The 24,171-nt window shown below is 41.1% G+C and overlaps 1 protein-coding gene across 1 annotated transcript in view; it reads left to right on the forward strand.

Moving 5' to 3' along the window:
- Positions 1-11,069: 11,069 nt before the first annotated feature.
- Positions 11,070-24,171, forward strand: part of CARD11 (caspase recruitment domain family member 11) — a 104,476-nt gene continuing 91,374 nt past the window's right edge. The window contains exon 1 of the mRNA XM_043975731.1: positions 11,070-11,102. The gene's annotated coding sequence lies outside the window, so the exon portion shown is untranslated. The remainder of the gene's footprint in view (positions 11,103-24,171) is intronic.

Raw genomic sequence — 24,171 nt, forward strand, 5'->3', positions numbered from 1 at the left:
CCTCATTGCCCCAGAAAGAAAAGAAAAAAAAAAATCTTAGTTGAAATCCCCTCTCCCTTCAGGAAGTTTTCTCTGATGATTTGACTCCACACTGACCTCTTTCTTCCTTCACTTCCTTATCTATTTTTAGTCAAATAATCATAATTATAAAATATTATCACTGGAAGAGACTGGCGATCAAATGAAATTAATCTCCCACTCATCCTACACAGTAAGTCATCCATCCTTTGTCTGAATACCTACAGTCGTGGGAAGCCCACTGTCCACTGTTAGCAGAATTAGAAAATCATTTCTTCTGTTGTGCTACAGTCTAGCTCCTTGTAGTTTCCACCAATTGGTTCCAGTTTTGTTTTTCGAGAATATTTAGAACAAGTTTGCTTCCTCTTTCATGTGGTAGCTCTTAAGCTATCAACTGACTTCTCTTTTTCAAGCTAAATATGTCCACTTCCCATTACCTTACCACATATGACAGGATTTCCAGATTCTTCACCATAGTCATCACTGTCATATGGATGCATGTTAGTTTGTCACTGTCAGTGCTCCCAGAACTGAACATGGAATTCTAAATGCCAACACAGTGGAGAGGAGAGATAACGTCAACTGAAGTCAACAAGCATTCATTGAGCACCTACTGTGTGTCAGGCACTGTGTTATGTGCTGGGGATACACAGGCCAAAAATGACAACAGTCCCTACTATTCTCAAGCAGCTTGCAGTCTAATGGGGAAGACAACATGCAGACAACTACATAAAAAAAGATGTAGACAAAATAAATTAGAGATGGGGGGCAGCTAAGGTGGTGCAGTGGATAAAGCACCGGCCCTGGATTCAGGAGGACCTGAGTTCAAATCTAGCTTCAGACACTTGAAACTTACTTGCTGTATGACCCTGGGCAAGTCACTTAACCCTCATTGCCCTGCAAAAAAAAATCACTCACTCCAAAATAGAGATAACTCAAAGGGAAGGCACTGGCTTTAGGAGGACCAAGAAAGATTTCTTGCAAAGGTAAAACTTTAACTGAGACTTGAGGGATTCTGGGAAGAAACTAGGAAGAGATGAGGAGGGAAAGAACTGTATGGCCAGTGAAAATTCAGTTAGGAGACAGAGTATCTTATTCCAGGAGTAGCAGCAAAGCGGGGAGGCAAATAAGCATTCATATAGCACCTGCTCTGTGCCTGAAACCATGCTAAGCACTTTACAAATATCTCATTTGATCCTTTTTTAACAGCCCTTTGAGGTAGGTGGTGTTATCTTCATTTCATAGTTGAGGAAACTGAGGCAAACATAGGTTAAGTGACTTGCCCAGGGTCATACAGTTAATAAAGTGCCTGAGGGGAGAAAGGTGTAAGAAGATGGAAAGTTAGGAAGGGACCAGGTTATGAGGAGGTTTTAAAAGCCAAAGAGAAAGATTTGTTTGCTTTATTTTGAGAAATAAGTCCAAGGAACACTGGACTTAGAGTCCAGAAGATCTAGGTTCAATTTCCACCCTAGATGTTTCCTGTTCCTAGCTGTGTGGTCCTGGACAAATTGTTTAACATCTCTGGGCCTTCCCTTTCCTCATCTGCAAAATAAAAGGGTCACCAGGTGACCTCTACTGTCTCTTCAGAATCTATGATCTTCTAATTCTGTGTAGTTTGATCAGCACAAAATACAGTGGATCTGTTATCTCCCTTGAGCTGAACATTCTACTTCAATTAATGCAAACTTGGGTTGCATTAGGTTTTTTGGGTTTTTTTTAACTGCTGAATCACAGTTGACTCATCAAGCTTGTGGTCCACGAAACACCCCAGAGCTTTTCCCCACACACAAAACAGTGCCAAGCTAGGTCTCCCCCATCCTGTGCCTTTGAAGAATAAAAAAATTTAACCTCATTGGAGTATTTATTCTTTTTTTTTTCTTTTTCTTTTTTTTTTCTTTTTTTGGTGGGGCAATGAGAGTTAAGTGACTTGCCCAGGGTTACACAGCTAGTAAGTGTCAAGTATCTGAGGCCAGATTTGAACTCAGGTCCTCCTAAATCCAGGGCTGGTGCTTTATCCACTGTGCCACCTAGCTGCCCCCTTTGTATTTATTCTTGTTGAATTTCATCTTGTTGGTTTTTATCCTGATGGCAATCCATTTTGTTTTTTGTTTGTTTGTTTGTTTTTTTAAGTGAGGCAATTGGGGTTAAATGATTTGCCCAGGGTCACACATCTAGTAAGTGTTAAGTGTCTGAGGCTGGATTTGAACTCAGGTACACCTGACTCCTGGGCTGGTGCTTTATCCACTGCGCCACCTAGCTGCCCCCTCCCATCTCTAATTTATTTTGTCTATACATTTTGAATCTTGATTTGGTTATTCGCATCAGCCATCGCTCTCAGCCCTGTACCTTCTGTAGATTTGATAGGTGTCCCTTCTCTATCTATCTTCATCCCAACCACTGATAAAAATGTTGAACAGAATAGGGTCAAGGACAGAATCCTGTGACTATCCAATGGAATCTTCTCTCCAAGTGATCCCATGACCATTCATCAACAATGCTTGAGTACGTTTGTTCAACTAGGTATGAATCAACCCATTCCATTGTCTAATCTATAAGGATATCTTACAAGAAGTCTTTGCCAGATGCTTTGCTGAAATCAAGAATTACTGACTTGATATGTTAATATGTAAATGTTTCATCTGTCTCTAATTTTAAGATTATCTGGAACTAGAAGGAACCTTAGAAGTCATCTGGTCCAATCCTCTCATTTTACAGATGGGGAGACAGAGGCCCAATGAGGTTAAGTGGTCATATAGGTACTAAGTACAGAGGCAAGATTCTAACCCAGATCCTTGGACTCCAAAACCAATGCTTTTTTCATTCCTTCTATAGTATTTTTTTTTTTGTGGTGCAATGAGAGTTAAGTGACTTACCCAGGGTCACACAGCTAGTAAGTGTCAAGTGTCTGAGGCTAGATTTGAACTCAGGTCCTCCGGAATCCAGGACCAGTGATCTATCCACTGAGCCACCTACCTGCCCCCTTCTATAGTATTTCAACAGATTTCCTCCATATAGATGGATTCTCTCTCCACTATTACCATTTGCAACCCCTTCCACTTTCTGAATGACAGTAGTTACATGACCCTGTGAAATGGTCCTGTGGCTTGTTATATGTAGCTGGTCATCAGCCCCCTTGCAATATGCCTCTCCAGACTTAGACTGGCTTGCCCTCAAAAGATAGACACACAATCTGTCACTGGTCCCCTACTCAAAGTCTCTTCAGCTTTGAAGGATCTGCCAAAGCTCGTCTTCCTGGCATAGACTTTGAGAAACCAGGATCACCTTCCCGCCATGATGAATGACCAGAATGGGACCTTAATAGAAAAATCTTTCCACGTGTACTAGGTTTTTCTCTCCAATTTGATTGTAAATGCCTTCAGGCAAGGGGCCATATCATATGGAATCATGGGATAAAGAGCTGGAATCATAACAGGAAACATTTATATGAGATTCATAACGTACTTTACATACAGTACCTGATTGAATCTCACCACAATCCTGGGAGGTAGGTGTTATGGCTACTTTCCCTCTTACAGATGAGGATATTAGTACCTAGAGAAGTTAAGTGATTGGTCCAGTATCAAAAACCTAGTAAGTGTTGAAGGCAGGATTTGAACTCAGGTCTTCCTGACCTGACACAGTGGATGGAGTGCCGAGCCTGGAGTCGGAAAGACTCTTCTTCCTGAGTTCAAACCTAGACCCAGACACTTATTAGCTGGGTGACCCTGGATAAGTCATTTAACTCTGCCTTAGTTTCCTCATCTATAAAAAAGAGCTAGAGGGGGCAGCTAGGTGGTGCAGTGGATAAAGCACCAGCCCTGGATTCAGGAGTATCTGAGTTCAAATCTGGCCTCAGACACTTGACACTCACTGGCTGTGTGACCCTGGGCAAGTCACTTAACCCCCATTGCCCTGCAAAAACAAAACAAAACAAACAAACAAAAACAAAAAAGATCTAGAGGAGGAAATAGTGAACTGTTCTAGTATCTTTGCCAAGAAAACCCCAAATGGAGTCATGAAGAGTTAGACACGACTAAAATGACTGAACTAGTCACACAAGCTATTCACTGTGCCACCTACCTGCCTAATACTGAATAGATCTTAGGATTCACTTAGTTCAGTCCCATCATTTTACATTTGAAGAAACTGAGGCCCACAGAGGACTGGAAACAGAGTGACTTTCCCAAGGTCACACAAACTATAAATAGCAGCCCAGTCTTTGAAACTCACCTCTATTCTCCATAGTGTATCTAACACAGTTCTGGATATATAGTAAATATCTGACATATTCGAACATAAATTGATTGGAAGTTGTTGGGGATGTTTATTTACAAGATCACCAATTTAAATCTGAAAGGGACCTTAGGAGGTTTTCTAGTCATCCCCTTCATTTTACAGATGAGGATACTTTGGCAAAGGAGTTCTGACAATAAGGAAATGGCAGGAGGTGGCTCCTCAGATCCCGTATCCAAGGCTCCGACGGCCTCATTCACCAGCAAGCAAAGTGTGTGTCAAGGATCCCATGGTGGTTTGTGAACTTGCATTGAGCTGTATATCCTCAGAACCAGCAATCATATAGTCGGGTCCCATTCCTTTAATTCTCAGAGGTGCAGCTGTTGACTATCCTTGAAACTCTAGGACACATCTATCCAGCACAGCAGCTGATCACACCCTGCTATTTTTATGTCTCTGTGTGCTGCTGCTTTTTTTTTTTTCTTGACCCTCTCTTGTCATTTTCTTCACCGCCTGTCTAGAGCCCTGAAATTGTAAGTCTGCCTAGGAGTGGGTCTTGTTGGCCCCCTGTGGCCCTCATACCATTAACACTCATTCACTTGGGATTCAATAAATGTTCCAGACCAGTAGGGACTTGACACACTATTTCCATAGTAACCTGCTGGAATAAGCCAGTAATGGATTGAAGACTGAAGCTTTACATATTGCATGCCTTGGAAGCAATCCCTTTTCCCATGGAATAGATCCAAATGAGAATGAAGTTAATTCAGGGGGTGTTGAGGAAGGAAAGTCAAGGCCTTCCTAGGTTACCCTTAGGCAGTTACATCTGTCCCCTTATCTCCGGCCCTACTTGGGTCATGCATACCCTCTCACCTTGGTGCTCCCACATCATGTTGGAGAAGCTTAGGGGCAGGGCCAGGTCTATTCTTATGGTACAGAGCTATTATGAACAAGCCAGCCAGCCGTAATTAATCAGGCTGGAGCACAGCAAACTGTGGCAGGTGGAATATGAACTTGCATAACCTAATAATGCATTCATGACTACAGGGTTATTATGTAGCTACTTTTTTATTATGAGTTTGTACCAGATAAGGTGATGATGATGGCAGTGGTGCCTTGCATTTCTGAAGTCTTTTCTGCTTCTCTTTTCTTTTGTGTGTGTGTGTGTGTGTGTGTGTGTGTGTGTTTGTGTGTGTGTACGCGAGGCATTTGGGGTTAAGTGACTTGCCCAGGGTCACACAGCTAGTAAGTGTTAAGTGTCTGAGGCCGGATTTGAACTCAGGTCCTCCTGAATCCAGGGCCGGTGCTCTATCCACTGCACCACCTAGCTGCCCGTCTTTTCTACTTTTCAAAGAATTTGTTTGAATCCTTAGAATAGCCCTTCCAACTAGGAAGAATGGGCATCAGGACCCCCACTTTCCAGATGAGGAAACAGAGGCATATGCAGCCAGATGTGAAGAGTTATAACTGTCCAGTTTTCTTGAGAGAGAGAGAGAGAGAGAGAGAGAGAGAGAGAGAGAAATCAATGCAGAAAATCCATTATGGGTCCTGCACAATGAGGTCAAATTTGTCCCAAACTTTCCTATTAGAGTCCCCACCGGATCTGTCTGCCTCTTTTGCAGAATATGTGTACAGTCACCAGAGCTGGGAAAACAAGGGCCTAACAAATCAAGGCTGAGTTGTCCCAGTAGAGCTGTAGATTTCCCAATACATCTACCCTCCTAGAGTGAAACAAAGGCACAGTTTGTATTTTTGGAAAAGCAGTAGAAGTGCTTGGGGCCAGGAAATCTATAAAATGAAGGGGTTGGATTACATGATCTCTACAATCTCTTCCAATTCTAAATTCTAAGTTTGTGAGTGAATGAAGCTTGTAGGCTCAGTAGAGACATGATAACAGTCTTCAAATATTTTATGGTCCATCCTTTGGAAGAAGGTTTTAGATTTGTCCTGTGTGACTTCACAGGGCAAAACTAGTAGTAATGGTTTGGGAGTTCTAAGGAAATGGAATCCAGTCCATAATCCTAACATCCTAAAAATTCTCTGAGAATTAGAACTGTCCAAAAGATAGAATAAGCCATCTTGTGAAGTAGTGAGGTTCCTGTCACTGGCAATCATGAAAGGGGCTAAATTATCTCTGCCCCACCCCCACTCCAGTACTTCATCTGAAGGGGGGCCCATTTCAAGGAGAAAGTATGACATGATTCAAGATGGTGGACAATCAGGGTGGAGAGTAGGTAGCGAAGAAACAAGTCTCTCAAAGATCTTTTATTTGTGTGTCTGTCCTTTTGTTTGAGGAAGAACAGGAAGAAGCTAACGTGCAGAAAGTAAAAACTAAATCAACCCCCAAAACCCCAAGGAAATGCACAGTTAGGGGCTGGCACGCCATCCTTTACTCATTCCATCGTATGCGGGAAGCGTTGGGTTGTCAGGATGGTGATTAAAGAGAACCACATTTTTGCAGGGCAGTAACCAGGCAAAACAGGACAAGTTAAGAATGGTGTGTCAGCCTTAACTGTGAGTTTTCTGGTTTTATTGGTTTGTGTCACAACCTTACCGTTGCTTAAATGTAGTTTGGTGGGTGCCTTCTATTATCGTTTCCCCCTTCCTTTCCCCATGGCTGCTAATATTTCGTGTTGCAGTTTCCCATTCTTTTATGTCACCCGTTATCCATTACTGTCACCCCAGCTGCCAGGATGTCCTTGGAGAGGAGTCTTAATGGAGCTGTCCCGGTTAAAGGAATCCAATGTGATTGAGCTGCAGCAAAGAATCAAAATCCAAATATCGGAGAGGGATGAATAATAACTAGGTATTAAAGCATATTGGTTATTTATTACTGGCAGAAGGCAGGGAAACATTAGCATGTAAAAGGCTGCAAATTAATCACTCCTAGTAAGAGGGAACCCAAAAAGTCACCTCTATCTTTGTTAACTCCATTTTTGTTATTCCTGGTGTGTTACCACCTCCTATGATAAATTCACATCTGTAGCTGGCAAGTAGCAGGTGTGAATTGGCGGGCAAAAACTATAGATAGATAGATAGATAGATAGATAGATAGATAGATAGATAGATAGATAGATAGATAGATAGACAGACATATATATATATCCCAGAGTTTGTTAAGGGGTTTTTTTGGGGGGTGGAGAGGGGTCTGACATAGGATCATAGGGTTAGTGTGGTCTTCTGGGAATTTTTTTGTGGTACATAGGAAAAGTAAATGCTGTTAGTAATACCAGAGAAAAGATTGATAGGTGTTCAAAAGAATCCTGCTTCCATTTCTTTCTGGGGCAAATAAAGAACTTTATTTAATAGCATAATAGAAAGACTAATAGGCAGCTAGGTAGTACAGTGGATAGAGTGCCATACCTGGAGTCAGGAAAACTCATCTTCCTGAGTTCAAATCCAGTCTCAGACACTTACTAGTTGTGTGACTGTGGACAAGTCACTTAATCCTGTTAACCTCAGTTTTCTCATCTGTAAAATGAGCTGGAGAAGGAAATGGCAAACCATTTCAGGACCTTTGCCAAGAAAACCCCAAATGGGGTCATGAAATGATCATACGACTGAAATGACTGAACAACAATAAGAAAAACTAATCAATTTGGAGTGAGAGAAACCTGGGTTCAGACCCCAGCTGTGATCCCTGCTACATGTGTGATCCTGAATTAAGTCATGATACCTCTATAGGCCTCAGTTTCTTCATGTATAAAATGAGGAGGCTTGGACTAGATGACCACTGAAATCCCTTTTATCTCTAGACCTGTGAACCCTGTGATTAGCCCGTTGCTTAATGATCAAAGATTTAAGGTTATATACCAGCCTCGTGCCTAGATGACATGGGCACTGAAGAGCAAAACCCAAAACCTATGGGACACTGTGGGATGACACTCGGCCCCTGTGCCCTTGGGATTCAAGGGTCCTAGATTTCTCTCTCCTTCTTGATTGTTCACTTTAATCCACATAAAACTGCTTCCTTCCAATTGCCCATTTAGGTCCTTCTCTAGAAGCTCTGAGCCATCAAGCACACACCATGTTTCAAGGGCCATATTTTCTTATCCATAAATCTCTAGTTGCCATTGCTGAATTTCATCTTCTCAAGGAAGTAGTGTCTGTGTACTACTGTCAACCTATATTGCAGTATGTGTGGACTGGGGAGGAAACACCTAGGTGTACTCCAACATAATTGCTCTGAAACAATTCGGGGCACAACTAATTATAGTTTTAGCCGGCTATCTCTGTATGTTTACTATATACAGTATAGTCAGGAAGACCTGAATTCTAATCCAGCCTCAGACTTTTACTGACTGTGTAATCCTGGGCAAGTCATTTAACCTCTCTCTGCCTCAGTTTACTGATCTATAAAGTGGAGATAATGATAGCACCCACCTCCCAGGATTGTTTTGAGGATCAAATGAGATGATATTTGATAAAAAAAAAACACTTTGCAAATAGCTATCATCATCATTATAATAATTATTATATGTATGTATATTCTGAATATATACTATGCCTATACTATAGAATAACGTGTTCTGTTTTCGATTGTTAGAAACAAGAATACAGGCTTCCATTAATACATTTGTGCTTATTGCAAAAAAAATTAACAAAATTATCTAATATATATGTGTGTGTGTGTGTGTGTGTTTGTGTGTGTGCATAATCAAATAAATGTCATGTTTCCAAAGAAGTCACACATTTACACAAACCATGCCATTTCTTAAAACTTATTAGCAACTCCCCTTTTGGAATTGCCTTTGTCCTTTGAGGTCAGGTTTGTTTTTTGTTTTGTTTTGTTTGCTTTAAAAACAAATGTCATTTGTAGCCAGCCAAATTTGATGAATAAGCTGGATCATACCAAGTGGGGTCAAAGACAAAGTAAGGTCATAAGAAGGAATTTCTTGTGAGGCTCATAAAATGTATCTGAAAGCAACCCAAAAAACGAGACCAAAAAGGCTTTGATTATTGACAGCAATAATTATTGGAATAAGTGGATGGCTGCCCAGGGTGACTACTTTGAAGGAACCAAAATTCATTTAAGTATATAAGCTCTCATGCGTTCATGAAAAAATAAAACTAGCATTACTTATATACAACAACAGATGTGATATCTAATGTTTACATCATCCTATTCTAATAAGATGCAAAAATTAGCTAAGACATGAGCCCTGCCCTCAAGGAATTTACTGTCAAATATAAGAATAAGACACCAATATTGGATACACAATACTGCGTAAGAAATACACTAGAGACTTACAAAGTAAAGTGCCATGTGATATCTTTGGGGGAAGTTAGTTGCCAGTTTGGAGATAGAGGAAGTGCATGGAAGCAAGAATTATTTCATGAGGAAAGTACATGAGGCAAGGGTACAGCAAATTAGAATGCCCTTTTCACAAGCAAAATAATGCTCAAGAAGTCCTTGCGTTTTATATATATATATATATAAATTTTTTTTTGGAGATCTGTTTATTCTATAATAAATATGTATATCATGTCTTGTATATATGGTACGTCACTTCTTTTGAAAGACTTGTTGGATGGGGGCAGCTAGGTGGCACAGTGGATAAAGCACTGGCCCTGGATTCAGGAGGACCTGAGTTCAAATCCAGCCTCAGACACTTGACAGTTACTAGCTGTGTGACCCTGGGCAAGTCGCTTAAGCCTCATTGCCCTGCAAAAACCAAAAACCAAAACGAAACAAAAGACATGGTGGAGCACTTCTAAAAAAAAGGAATTTTAATAGTATCTATTAAAGCAAAGAACTTCTATGGTTCATGAAACATTGCATTTATAAACAGTAATTACTCCCTTTAGTGAAATGGCACAGTGGATAGAGCACCAGACCTGGAGTCAGCCTTCCTGAGTTCAAATCTGGCTTCAAATACTTACTTGCTGTGTGACCCAGGGCAAATCACTTCACCCTGTTGGCCTCAGTTTCCTCATCTGTAGAATGACCTGGAGAGGGAAAAGGCAAACCACTCCAGTATTTTGGCCAAGAAAACCCTAAATAGGGTCATGAAGAGTTGAACATGACTGAAATGACTTGAAAACAACAAAATGAATAGGGCTGGTTTTAAGTGTGAGCTTAATAGGTGGCCACCTTTATGGTGATTCCAGGAATACTGATAGCACCCTTCCCTGTGTGTGCTCCTCTTGTTCCATCCAGCCTTCTGGTGTCTGAAATGACACAGAAGTAGTTTTGTCCCTTCTAGTCTTTTCAGGCAGCACAGTTAAAAAGTCTTGAAGATGGGGGCAGCTAGGTGGTGCAGTGAATAGAGCACTGGCTCTGGATTCAGGAGGACCCGAGTTCAAATCTGACCTCAGACACTTAACATTTACTAGCTGTGTGACCCTGGGCAAGTCACTTAACCCCAATTGCCTCACCAAAAATAAATAAATAAATAAAGTCTTGAAGATACATTCAGCAAGTCCAAGCTATAGGCTCTTTTGTGCCGTGTATTATGGGGGACACTTTCAGCAACCTAAGACCAGGGCCAATTCTAGGCAGAACTGTAAATTATTGGGGTGGGATGGCGTGGAGTGGGGGGGGTGTTCCCTCTTCCTCAGTGTCCAGGGTCTGCTCTTCTTGTCTTCTAAACTTTACGTTGCCCTATCAGCTGCTTGAGGAAACTCCGCACCTAAACCCTAAAAGTGCCCCATGCTGCTGGCTGCTTTCTTCTTATGTTTTTCCTCTCCTTCTTCACCTCCCATTTCTCTGATTGAAACTTACCCGTCCTCTATCTCATCCCCTCAGGGTCAAGGCTCTGTAGGCCTTCAAAGGTGACAGTCTGATAAATTATTCCATCCTAATGGGAGAAGGCTAGAAGTGATCCCCAGGGACCTCCACCTCTTCCCAGGTAATCTGTGTGTTTCAACCGCGACCTTCTGCAGACAATGCTTCTGCCCTTGTGGTTTAACAAAAGGTGTAACTCTGATTACAATCAGAGCTATACAAAAGTAAAATGGACTGCCTCAAAGAGTGGGTTCTCCACCACTAGAGGCCTTCAGGTACAAGACACTGGACGCCCACTTGTCAGGGATATTGTAGAGGGGGTTCCTGTTTCAGGACAGAACAAACTAAATGACCAATCTGGGTTTTTTTCAGCCTTTAGATTCCATGGTGCTTTAGAAATTTCAATCAAGGTGGGGTGGTATCTTCATATGCTACCGGGGGTGGTGTTTGTGGGCAGATGTGGTACCTCTCAAGCCTCTATCCAAACAAGATTAAAGATGTTCTCCCCCTTAAAAACTCCCAACAATCTAGGAAGATTCAAATGTACAAAACAGATCACTTATAGATTATATAAATTAAATATGTATACACATCTATGTGTATACATGTATAGAAATATAATCATTATAATTATACATTTATAATTTATGTGTGAATATATATTATTTATATGTACAATAATTTTTATATAATATTTATCATTTGTAATGATACAAGAAAAATTCTTCATTTTACAAAAGGTCTCAGTACAGGGTTCCTTTAAATGGAAAATTCCCTTATTGTGGTTAAGTGTTTTGGAAGATCCCTATTTGACAAAATGAAGGGTGATGAAAATTTAAAATTATTAAAACTATTTCCATTTGAAGATAAATACAAATGAATATAAAAGAAGCTAAAGCATCACTGTTGTGAGGATGAATAAAAAAAAAATTATTGATCCCTTTCTCTGCACCAAGCACTGTGCTAAGGGCTAGAGATAAAACAGAAAAGTAAGACAATCCCTACTTTAACCTCACATTTTCATTGAGGAAGCCAGTACATATAGGATAGTTGAGCTACAAGGTGGATGGAAAGACCTGGTAGCCATTAGGGTGCTGCAGCTGGGCAAATAGTAAAGCCTGGGAGCCTGGAGGGCACACACTAATGTAAATTAATGTGTCAGAAGAATATTTCAGGGGGCAGCTAGGTGGCGCAGTGGATAAAGCACTGGCCCTGGATTCAGGAGAACCTGAGTTCAAATCCGGCCTCAGACACTTGACACTTACCAGCTGTGTGACCTTGGGCAAGTCACTCAACCCCCATAGCCCCGCAAAAAAAAGGAAGAAGAAGAAGAAGAAGAAGAAGAAGATTTGATCTGCAAAAACTCTGTACTTAAGGAAGACATCTATTGCATAAAACAAGGCCCACCTCTTCTAACTTCTTAAACTGTGGGTTGCCACCCTTTATGGAGTTGTGTAACTGAATGTGGGGGTCACAGAAAACTTTGGAAACAGTAAAAGGTTATGTATACCTACTTTATATACCTATTTACCTGAGGTCGCTTAAAAATTTCTCTGGTGAAAAGGAATGGCAAGTGGAAAAAGTTTAAGAGGTCCTGGCCTAAGCAACTGGGCCTAAACAAGAGTTCTGTCTCCTTGCTGACCAGCAAGGTAAGTGATGAAACTTGGAGAAATACCTCCACAGCTCCAAGAACACAGGGGAACAAAAGCGCATACTTGTACTAAGGAGCTTGAGCTGAGAAGCCAACAGAATTACAATATGCTTTAGTTAAAAAAAAAAAAAAACACCCTCAAATACCCTATTACCTTCAGCCATAAATGTCTTTTCAAGAATGTAATCCTGTGTGCCCTGACTGCAAACTGAATTTAAAGGATCGTGCTGCAGAATCAATCAGCATGAATCTCAGCTCTTCCTCCCAGGCATTCATAGGCCAATGTTTCTTATCCCCGCTCCCACAGACACATAGACTCACATGCAAGTGTACACGTACACACATGGCTTGATATACAAAGGACATCCAAGTGGATGTGTTTAAAAACCTAAACCTGACTGCACATGTATGAATTTTAAGAACCACAAATGCAAAGACACCATATGTGTTCACACACATAACAAGCCTAGTGCTAAATTCTGAACTGTGATTAATGTCAGGATCATCTGGCTAATCTCAACAGGGGCGACAGCTAGAATTGGATAACTTCCAACATGTTGGGGAAATCCACGGCTCTGCATAGAGCTGAGTTGATTTGAACATTAGCCCTTTAGATGATAATGTGATCTGGATATGAGGAATAGATTCTTGCCCAATAGCACTTCATATCTTTCATACTTTAGTACTAGAGTCTAGCCACAATAAATACTCTTGGAGGATTAATGTAATTGCTGGAGAAGGATACCATGGGATCTTCTACACTGTACTGGTTTTCCTTTCATTGTATTTCGAAGGGTCCCCTCCCACTCTTTGTCCTCCCCCTGTCTGCTTTTCAACACTTGATAAGATTGTCAGACTTTTCTTCATACAAGCTGAAGGATGGGTCTAGGGAATGACAAAAAGTCTGGGCTCCAACCCTGGGGACTAACTGTATTGCTTCCACGGTATGTTGGAGCTTCCCACTGATCTAGAGAGGCTGGCATCAAAGTCAGAATCTGAATTTGAATTCCCAGCATGCATGGATTTGCTCTTTCCTTTATTTATAGGCCAGAAGGGCCAACAAGTTTTCCAAGACAGGAGGGATGGCAAGAGTTAAATTCCTTCCTGTAGGCTGGTTGCTTTGTTTTTTATGTTTGAAGTTCTATTCTGTTCCTCTGCCGACATCTTGAGCCTCATCTTCCACAGCGACTTCATTAGCAGCGAGCTGCTAATTAAATTTCATATTTATGATCAGAAAATAAAATCATTGGACCTTTTTTAAATAGATTTTTATGAGTTTTGGCTCAGGCAGCTGAGTCAGCAGTCTAGGGCCCGCAAAGTTTAAACCTCCTGTTTCAAGAGGAAGATAAATAGAACAAATAATGACATGGGGAATGTTTAATTTTAAGTCCTAGAAAGCTTCTGTAGCTATATTAATTTCTGGGCATCAGCAGAACAATCCTATGTCCATTTGAGTAAAGAACAGCTCAAGGGAAGTCACCTCCCTCCCACGTTCCCTCTCTCTTTTTTGATTTGTAAAGGCTTTGGAGATGAGAACACTGGTATGGGTCTCCAACAGCTGAACTCAGTAGAGAACAGGGTCACCCAGCTTCCTGTGGATTTTATGCCAGTGCTCCCCAGGAAGTTTTTCTTCTGCAAGGCCTGGATTTTATATATATCTGGGTATATAGTCCTAGACAAATCATTCATTACCTGCAAATGCAAACTAATCCTTCAGCACGGGGTGTACATGCCGGAAACTCTCCAATGCCACTTCCTTTTCATATATGTTAGTTTTTTGCTGAAGTCTGGGGTGGGGGTGGGGGTCTCTGAAGTACTTTTTAAACCAGAAACTCATGTAACCACCTCCTTTTTTTTGATCATGAGAGAAGAAAATTACATTTCCTCCATCTCCAAGGTTGAAGTTTTCTTCGCTTCCCCCAGTGAACCCAATATGAATCTCCTGAGTCTAATCCAAGGAGAAAACAGTTTAGCCTTCCCAATATCTCCCGTATACGCCCCCTTCTTTCCTCTGATATGGCCGCTGCTCTAGCGCAGACCCCTCATCACCTCAAGCCTGGACTGTTGCAATTGGCCCCTAGTTGGTTTCCCTGCCACAAATCTCTCCCCATTCTAGTCTATCCTCTACTCAGCTGTCAAAGTAATCTCCTTAAAGTACAAGTCTGACCCCTCTATTCAGCAGACTCCACTGGCTGCCTATTACCTCCGGGATCAAATATAAAATCCTCTGTTTGACTTTTAAAGCCCTCTATAATTTAGCCTCCTCCTACATTTCCAATCTCCTTACACCTTACTCCCCTCCGTGTATTCTGCAATCCAGTGACACTGGTCTCCCTGCTGTTCCTTGAAAAGGACACTTCATCTCCTAACCGTTTATTTTCTTTGGCTGTCCCCACATGCCTGGAATCCTCTCCCTCTTCATCTCCTCCGCCTGGCATGAAGTCTTCAAGTCTCTGCTATAATCCCACCTTTTGCAAGAATCCTTCCCCCTAAAGGCTGGTGGCATCCCTCTGAGATCCTCTCAAAGTACAGATCTTGTTTGTACACCATTATGTGCGTGTTGTCTCCCTTATTAGATGCCAAGCTCAATAGTCTCAAACAGAGACTATTTTTTTTACCTTTCTTTGTATTTCCAACAATTAGCACAGTACTTGGCATATCACAGGTGCTTAATAAAGCTTGTTGACTTGACTTTAGTCTTAGTCTGCCAATCGGCCAGTCAACCAGCATTTATTAGACACTTGCCTTGTCCTGGCACTGTGCCAATTGCTGGAGATACAACGAAAGGCAATAATAATATCTAACGTTTATATAACACTTTACGGTTTGCAAAGCACTTTTCAAATATTACCTCATTTCAAACCTGGGATATCCCTGTTTTACAGATGAAAAAGTTGAAATTAAGTGACTTGCTCAGGGTCACATAACTAGTAAGTATGTAGAACAGGATTCTTAAGGTCTTCTTGCCTTAGGATCCAGCTGCCCCAGTGTAGCCTTTGCCGAAGTATAAGCTTAGAATTTTGTAGTTGGAAGGATGTTTGACGAAGTCATTCTAGGCCTACTCTTTCTCTTTGGAGAGGCCCAGTTAAAAGAAATAAGAATGATTAGACTCAAGAATGGGCAACTAAGTGGCCCACTGGATAGAGTGCTGGGCCTGGAGTCGCAAAGACTCATCTTCATGAGTTCAAGTAAAACCTCAGACACTCCCTACCTTTGTGATCCTGGGCAAGTCTCCTAACCCTATTTGCCTCAGTTTCCTTCTCTGTAAAATGAACTGAAGAAGGAAATGGCAAACCACTCCAGTATCTTTGCCACAAAACCCCCCAAAAGGTCATAAAGAGTCAGTCACAACTGAAATGACCAAACAACAATATCCTCAAGAAGAGAAGACTCACAGGGACATCATACCTGCCTTTGGAGTATTTGAACAATTGTCAAAAATTGTAGGAATTCAACTTGTTCTTCCTGTCCCCTAAGAGACCCAACTTGAATTTTCCTTCCATTGCTCCTTAAGTTTGAGGTTAGGAAAAAAAAAACTGCCAAATAGTAAGAGAGTAAGTATGATGGGTTGCTTCGGAACTAGTGAAGGTCTGACCTCCTTGAAGGTCTTCAAGCCAAACCTATGTGGCTACTTATTAGCAACACTATATGCGGGATTCTTGTTCAGGTATGGGGTAGACTAGGTGGCTCTTAAGGTCCCTTCCAGCTTTGAAATTTTGAGTCCGTGCTTCCGTATCATGTTCTTAGAGATCCAAAGGTCCGGAGCTTACCCTCAATCATCTACATCAACACTGATACTTCTCTTTATCAGCAAGACTTTCTCAAATCTGATTTCAAAAAGGTCAGTTTCCCCTGAAGGGAAAGGTAAACTACATGCTCTGGTGGAGAAAAAAAAAAATTAACATCCAGCAGCTCTGAATTCTAGTCCCGGTTCTACATTCAGTGACCTTGGGCAACTCCCTTCAACTCCCAGTGCCTCAGTTTCCTTTTGAGTAAAATGAGGGGATTTGTTTTAGGTCAAGGAATCCAAACCATTTTTGTGTTGTGAACTCCTGGCAGTCTGGTGAAGCCTAGGGATCCCTTCTCAGAATAAAGTTTTTAAATGCATAAAATAAAAGGTCTGGGATTGTGAAGGAAAGAAAGATAGGAATGCCAGACTGTTAGAATTCTGTTCTCAATCTTTTTCTTTCTATTTTCCAATAAACCCTTAAAAACCTAAACTCGTTTTATCAGTGATTTTTAGTCAGTTTCCCCCAAACTGGGGGAACACATTAGAATCCACATTTAGAATCTTAAATTACACACCAATTATATTGAAATATAGTTTTATATACATATATAGTTTATATATATACTTAAAATAAGATTTTATATATGAAAAATAGTTTGCGCGCGCACACACACACACACACACACACACACACACACACACACACACATACAACAAGTTCTGAGATCCCAGCTTAAGACATCCTAATGTAGAAAATGGCTAAGGTCCCTACCAGCCTTAATGGATTCTAAGTGAAATTCAAGGAAGAGTGACTTCTAAGCTGGAGTTTATCTTCCATAGGATCCCAATTCCCTAGATGAGTCAGTTATTAAGCAATAATTGTATAACTATTCAAAAAGTGCACCACATTGGACCAAGCATTCCCACTGCAAAGGCCTGCTGATTAAGCAGATATAAAGGGAGGGCTTTTTACAGAATTGGGATTAGGAACAAGAAAGACCAGATACATTTTCAAGGAAGTGCTGTTAAAGGCCAGTATGTCCCTCTACCTGCCTCAGTTGGTGGGTGGCTGACTACTTATTAATAATTCAAGGGCTCCTGACAGCCCATTCCCCTCCACATGCCCCACCCCTAGCAAGGAAGCCCACATTGACAGTTTCTATTTTCCAGGCTCTGTGCTAGGTGTAGAAGGTACAAAAGATAAAAACTGGGAGCAGCTAGGTGGCGCAGTGGATAGAGCACCAGCCCTGGATTCAGGAGTTCAAATCCAACCTCAGACACTTGACACTTACTAGCTGTGTGACCCTGGGCAAGTCACTTAACCCTCATTGCCCTGCTCCCCCCCCCAAAAAATGATAAAAACCAAACCCATCCCTGCCCTCCAAGGGCTTACATTATACTGGGGGGAAATGACATATATATATATATATATATATATATATATATATATATATATATATATATATATATATATATATATATATATATATATATATATATGCATACACACTTAAGTTTTGAATAACAGATCTATTTAGAACTTAAAGCCATTTCATTTTACAGATAAAGAAACTGAGGCCTAGAGTGGTTAAATGCTGAAAGTCATACAGGCAGTGTCAGAAGTTAGATTTAAACCTAGGTCCTCTCACTTCCAAGCCAATGCTTTTTTATTTTTTTCTAATCACACATACACACACACCCCACACACACTTTCCTTATATCCCCAGCACTTAGCATCAGGCCTTGCATACAGTAAGTACTTAATAAGTGTTGGTTGACTGACTGACTTACAGATACACACACCATAAAGACAAGATAATTGGGGGGCTGGTTGGAGGTTTGCCAAATTGTCCAGGCACTAACAAAACAGTGGTACAGAAATCAGCATGCTATTTCTTGTACCTGGAGTGGCAAACCACTGTTACCCCAGGAAGGGAAGAACTGTGCATGTCACACTTCTCCCCTCCCCCCACACACCCTTCATTACCCATTACCCCATTCCCCACAGCCGACTTAGGAGTTCTCTAAGATACTGAATTTCATCAACAAAAGAATATTTCATCTTCATTTTCATGCACCCCCTCCACCCCCTCAACTAAAAGTTGCCCACAGTTCTAATCATAAAAAGGTGGGGTAGGAGGGAGTATGCTCCCCCTCAACTTGGGTATCTTCTATTTATAGAGACAGTCTCTGTGAAAGGTGGGGTGGTAAGCTGTGGCTTCCGGGGGAGGCCTAATGGTTCCACAGCAGTAGCATCTTCTAGGCCAAGGTAACAAGTGAAAGGAGATGGGGATCAAGAAAAGATTCATGACATAAAGATTCGGTCTCAGGGTATAGATATTTTTAAAGTATGGAAGTAACATTTTCAACCAGCAAGTTCTTTTACCCTGCAGCATGTTTCTTTAATTAGACTAGCCTGTGTCAGCTGTTCAGAGTGAATTTCTTTGGGTCTTAGGCTGGATTGAGATCTACTGAGTGATCTCCCCCTTCCCCAAATTCCTGCAGCATCCACTGTCTGTGCTTAGCTCCTCAAACCTTAAATAGCTGTATTACTGTGAGTTGTTGTTGCGATGATGATGATATTATTCTATTCCCCTCTACATGGCAGAGCCAGTAGAGGCCTGGACTTGGAGTCAGAAAGACCTGGGTTCTAATTCTGCCTTTTAGGCTTCCTTCGTGATTCTGAGAAAGTCCCTGGGTCTCTAAACAACCTGATTAAGACGTTGTCATCTATTTGTCACATTCTCCAGTTGTTTCTTACGTGATTCATATAGCTCCCCTTTATGCATCGTCATCTCCTGTTAGAATGGAACTTCCTCGAGGGTAGGGACTATCTTACTTGTATTTGCATCCCCACTACTTAGCACAGTGCCTGACATGAAACAAGCATATAATATCATTCATGCGTACATGCATGCACTAACTTTGGTCTCCTGGATGAGATTATGAATAGCTCAAGCTTATGTTCAGGAGGAGAATGTAAGCTCCTTCAGGGCAGGCACTGTTTTGTTTGTTTGTTTTTTGGTTTTGGTTTTGTTTTGACCTTTGATATGAGCCATTATGTCACTGGGGCAGTGAAAGACTACCAAGGCAGATCCGCAACTGGTAATTTCTAATCTTAGAACTGGCTGGGGCACTGAGCATTTGTGTCAAAGGTATCTTAGAGGTTTTCTAGGCCAACCCCTTCATTTTACAGATGAGAAAAGTGGAATACAAAGGAGCCAAAGGGTTTCTCCAGGTCCCACAAATGACTTTCCCAGCATTACAAAGGAAGTTAAGTGTTGGAGACCAAAATTGAACCCAGGGTTTCCTGATTTAGAGACCATACTATTTTCATTATGTCACACTGACTTGTGATTTATGACTTAGTAGGTACTAAATAAATGCTTGTTGGATTAAAGGGCAGGGATTCTAGGTGCTTGGTAAATGTTTGTTGACTTGATAAAATCCAATCTAATTTCTTTCTACTTAGTTCTGCCCTTCTGCTTGTGCTTGGAACAGCATAATAAGGCCCCAAGGGGAAAGAGTGGTTACAAGGATCTTGGCTTTATCTGTAGACAAAGCTTGCCATTACTGTGGTATTGGCCAGCTCCTTGATGACTGCCCATTGATATTTCTGGCCTGTAGTTCCACCAAGAGTGGGGCACGTTTTTCTTGGTGTTTGTATGTCATACTTTGTGCTAGTGACTACAAGGCAAGGGAATAAACTTGTCATGAATAGTATCGTTGTATTTTTCTGCTCCAGGTCCCTTAGTTCAGTTTAAAAAACAACCCAACAACAGCATTTGATAAGTGCCAACTATCTGCCAGGCACTGTGCTAAGCACTTTATAAATATTTTATCATTTTATCCTCACAACAGCCCTGGAAGTAGGTGTTCTTATTATCCCTATTTTATAATTTTTATTATCTTATATATTTTATAATTTATAAACTCCTGAATCCAGGGCCAGTGCTTTATCCACTGTGCCACCTAGCCACCCCTAAGTTGAGCCTTTTAAAAGGGAGTCTGAGGGGCAGCTAGGTGGTGCAGTGGATAGAGCACCAGCCCTGGAGTCGGGAGGACCTGAGTTCAAATCCGACCTCAGACACCTAACACTTACTAGCTGTGTGACCCTGGGCAAGTCACTTAACCCCAATTGCCTCACAAAAAAACCAAAACAAACAAACAAACAAACAAACAGGGAGTCTGAGGGAAAGGATAGAGATCACTCCAGGCAGAATGAGAAATGGTTAGTGCTCTCCCTCGGATCAGCATATGTGATACTTATGATCCCACAAATGACGTTGTATGACAATTAATTCAGAGATCAGAATAGAAGGAGAATCTTGCTAATGTAAGGAAACATTTTATCCAAACTTCAAGGGAATCAAAGGAACAAAGAGAAGAAAAGACAATTTTCTGAGAAAGTCTGGTGGATGAGTGATAGATACCAAGGGGGAATTCCATCTTCTTCTGAGATTTCATAGAGCCATCTGAGAAAGTTTCTGGTTTTTCACTATAGCACTTTTTTTTTTCAATTCATTTTAATGTTTACTAAACTCCTGCTGGTTACAGAGCACCATGGTGCATGCAAATTTAGCAAAGACAGGGTCCCTGTCCTCATGGAACTTACAGTCTGGAAAGCTAAGACATCTGCACAGATAAATTTGACGTAAAACAGTGCATTATAAAGCAAGGTGCTATGGGAAATCCAGGAGGGAGAAAATCATTATTGACTAGGAAGGATCACATAGAATTTCCTGGAAAATGGTTTCTGTTGTTAAGTCCCGCATTTTCAAGGCCACATTGCAGCCCTTTGGGAGTTGCTGACAGACCATATAGGGATGCTGTGGACATCTCGAAAAGAGGATTACTTTGGCCTCTCTGGAACTGAGAAAATGTGGCTTGCTCTCAGCTGCATCCTTTATGCTAGGAAATAAAACGATCACTTCACACAGGCTCCAAGCAGGGGAGTAAAAAGCATCCCTTGGTGCACAAATGCCTTTCGCTCTTACTTTAAACTTCAGAGTGAGCCTTTGCACTCATTATCCTCCTGGGTGGAACTCGATGCCTGCTACATCGTCACACCATGCTGGGATGTTGGCCTTCAAGGTTGGGTTCCTACATGAAATCTTGACCTCATTTAGAGGTCCACACAGACATATGAGAAAGGGCAAATGATAATAAAAATTAAAAAAAAAAAAACCAGGAGCACACAACCTGCCTGGTTCCTACAGTTCATTTCTGGCACACAGAGCCTGACAATAGAAACCCAATTCTATCCCGAACTTCAATTGGTCACTAGACTGCTAGGTGGCTCAGTGCACTGGGCCTGAAGTCAGAAAGATCTGAGTTCAGATTTAGCCTCAGACACTTAATAGCTGTGTGACCCTGGGGAAGTCACTTCACCCTATTTTCCTTAATCCACTGGAGAAGGAAATGGCAAACCACTCCAGTATCTTTGACCAGAAAACCCCCTGGACATTATTGGTGTGCTATGGTCCACTGGGTGACAAAGAGTAAGACTCAACTGAACAATGATTTTTGATTGACTTTTTAATTTAGTTATTCATCATCCCATCACTCAGTTGTACCATATCATAGGACTTCAGGTTTTCCGATGTTTTCTAGTCATTTTCTAGTGACTTAGTTTGGGATGCTGGTCCTCTGAGGTTTGTGAAAGCCTGTGATCATCTCCCTGCAAAAGGATTCCAAAACTGGCTTGCATTAGAGAAATTAGATCTTTAGTCTTGAAAGGAGAAATGTGAACCTAAAGTTCCTGTAGAGAAAAAAGGATGGCAAAGCATATAGGAGGGTTAGGTTCAAATCTAGCCTCAGACATTTAGTCCTGGGTGGCCATAGGCAAGCCTTAGCCTATCCTAACCTCAGTTTTCCCATCTATAAAACGGGGAACATGCTTAGCAGACTGAAAATCCTAAACTAATACTAGTTATTATGTTACATTATTATCACTGTAGAGGCATCAATGGTAGAGTGGATGAGAGTACTGAGCTTGGACTCAAAAAGACCTAGGTTCAAATTCTACCTTTTATACTTATAACCTTGAACAAGTTTCTCAACATCTATATTTTAAGGAAATCCCTAGAACTCATCTATTAATCCACAGTTGGTCTGCAATCTTCACTTGTAGAAGGCCTTCCCACTCTGAGAATTCTCTTACTCTGAGGAAATCACTGATCTCTTGGGTGATCGCCTATTTCCCACACAACATTTAAAAAGATTCATTGTAAAGTGAATCTGAAAAAAAAATCCTTATTTTAACTTGAATGCCACCTATTAGTTGGATAAAAGGCGAAAACACAAACTCTTTTTTTTTCTTTTTCTTTTTTTTTTTTTTGCAGGGCAATAAGGGTTAAGTGACTTGCTCATGGTCACACAGCTAGTAAGTATCAAGTGTCTGAGGCCAGATTTAAACTCAGGTCTTGCTGAATCCAGAGCAGGTGCTTTATCTACCGCGCTACCTAGCTGCCCCAACACAAACTCTTAATACCTCAAAAATTTATTTTAGTATATGTTATAATTTATGAATGCAAACAACTCATACACAAAATGAGAATGATGAAAATTAAATGCTCTTGCCATTACTCTGAATTCTCTTCCAGTCTTTGTTAATGCCCATGCATTCATTTTCACATACTTTCCTTCATCGTGTACATATTATTTCAGGTTCTGCCCTCTTCTTGTTATTCAGTTGTTTCAGTCATGTCCCCATTTGGAATTTTCTTGGCAAAGATACAGTAGTGGTTTGCCATTTCCTTCTACAGATCTTTTTACAGATAGAGAAACTGAGACAAACAGGGTGAAGTGACTTGCCCAGGGTCACACAACTAGTAAGTGAGGCCAGATTTGAACTCACAAAGATGAGTCTTTCCGACTCCAGGTCCAGTGCTCTATCCGCTGGCCCTCTTCACTTAAATGAAATTCAGGATTCACCTTCCCAGCTTATAGAAAAAGCCTCTATAGCTTTCAACTCAATAGTGTTCCATCACCCACACATTCATTTAAAGGATGTTTTTCTAATACATAATTTAAAAGGGAGGTGATAGAGATGTGTGTGTGTTTTTTTTACTGGAAGTTTCATGGGCTTTGAAATGTGTTGTTACATTCTCTCCATGGCCTTCCTAATCTTGCACCAAGGTCTGGAAAGTGTGAGTCAAAATATTTGTGAAGTGGCAAGCCCTCAGCTTCTTAGATCCCTTTAAAACAGATGAATGGGTGCATCTGTGGTGACTTATTCAAATGTGGGTACCCAGGACTTAAGTTCCCTGTAGCTCTTTGGGGAAAGGAGTGAAGAACAAGTTGCAGGCAAAGATGCTAAAGCAATCACATTCATTGCCAGAGCAAATCACCTAGAGTTGGGCCATCCTTCCTCCTTGCATGCTGCTATTTTCCTACATTGTGCCCCTACCTCCCTGTTCTCTCTCTCTGTTTTTCTTTTCTCCAGCCCCCCTTTTGCCCTTCCTAGTCGCATGTGAGTATGCATTTGTGTGAACTAAATAAAATGGAATTCTAGTTCTTGTTCTTTGTCATACCCCCAGCTGTCCCTAGTCCCTTATTTCTCCTTCTTTTCCTCCTGAAGCTTTTGTTGCTCTTTTTCTTTTTTATGCTGGGCATATGAAGGCCCTCAGAATGAACCACTGGCCAAAGTCTGTCCAGCATCTCAGGTTGGTTCCTATTTCTGACATGGAACCATTCAATACTAATAGACTGTGGGATTAGGGACAGTATAATTTTTTAATCTGTGCCTTCCCAGTGCTTAATATAGCATTCTCTTTGTATATACATAAATGACCTGTGATTTCTGCGCTG

The sequence above is a fragment of the Dromiciops gliroides genome, chromosome 1 (assembly GCF_019393635.1).
Source record: "Dromiciops gliroides isolate mDroGli1 chromosome 1, mDroGli1.pri, whole genome shotgun sequence".
Classification (NCBI taxonomy): domain Eukaryota; kingdom Metazoa; phylum Chordata; class Mammalia; order Microbiotheria; family Microbiotheriidae; genus Dromiciops; species Dromiciops gliroides.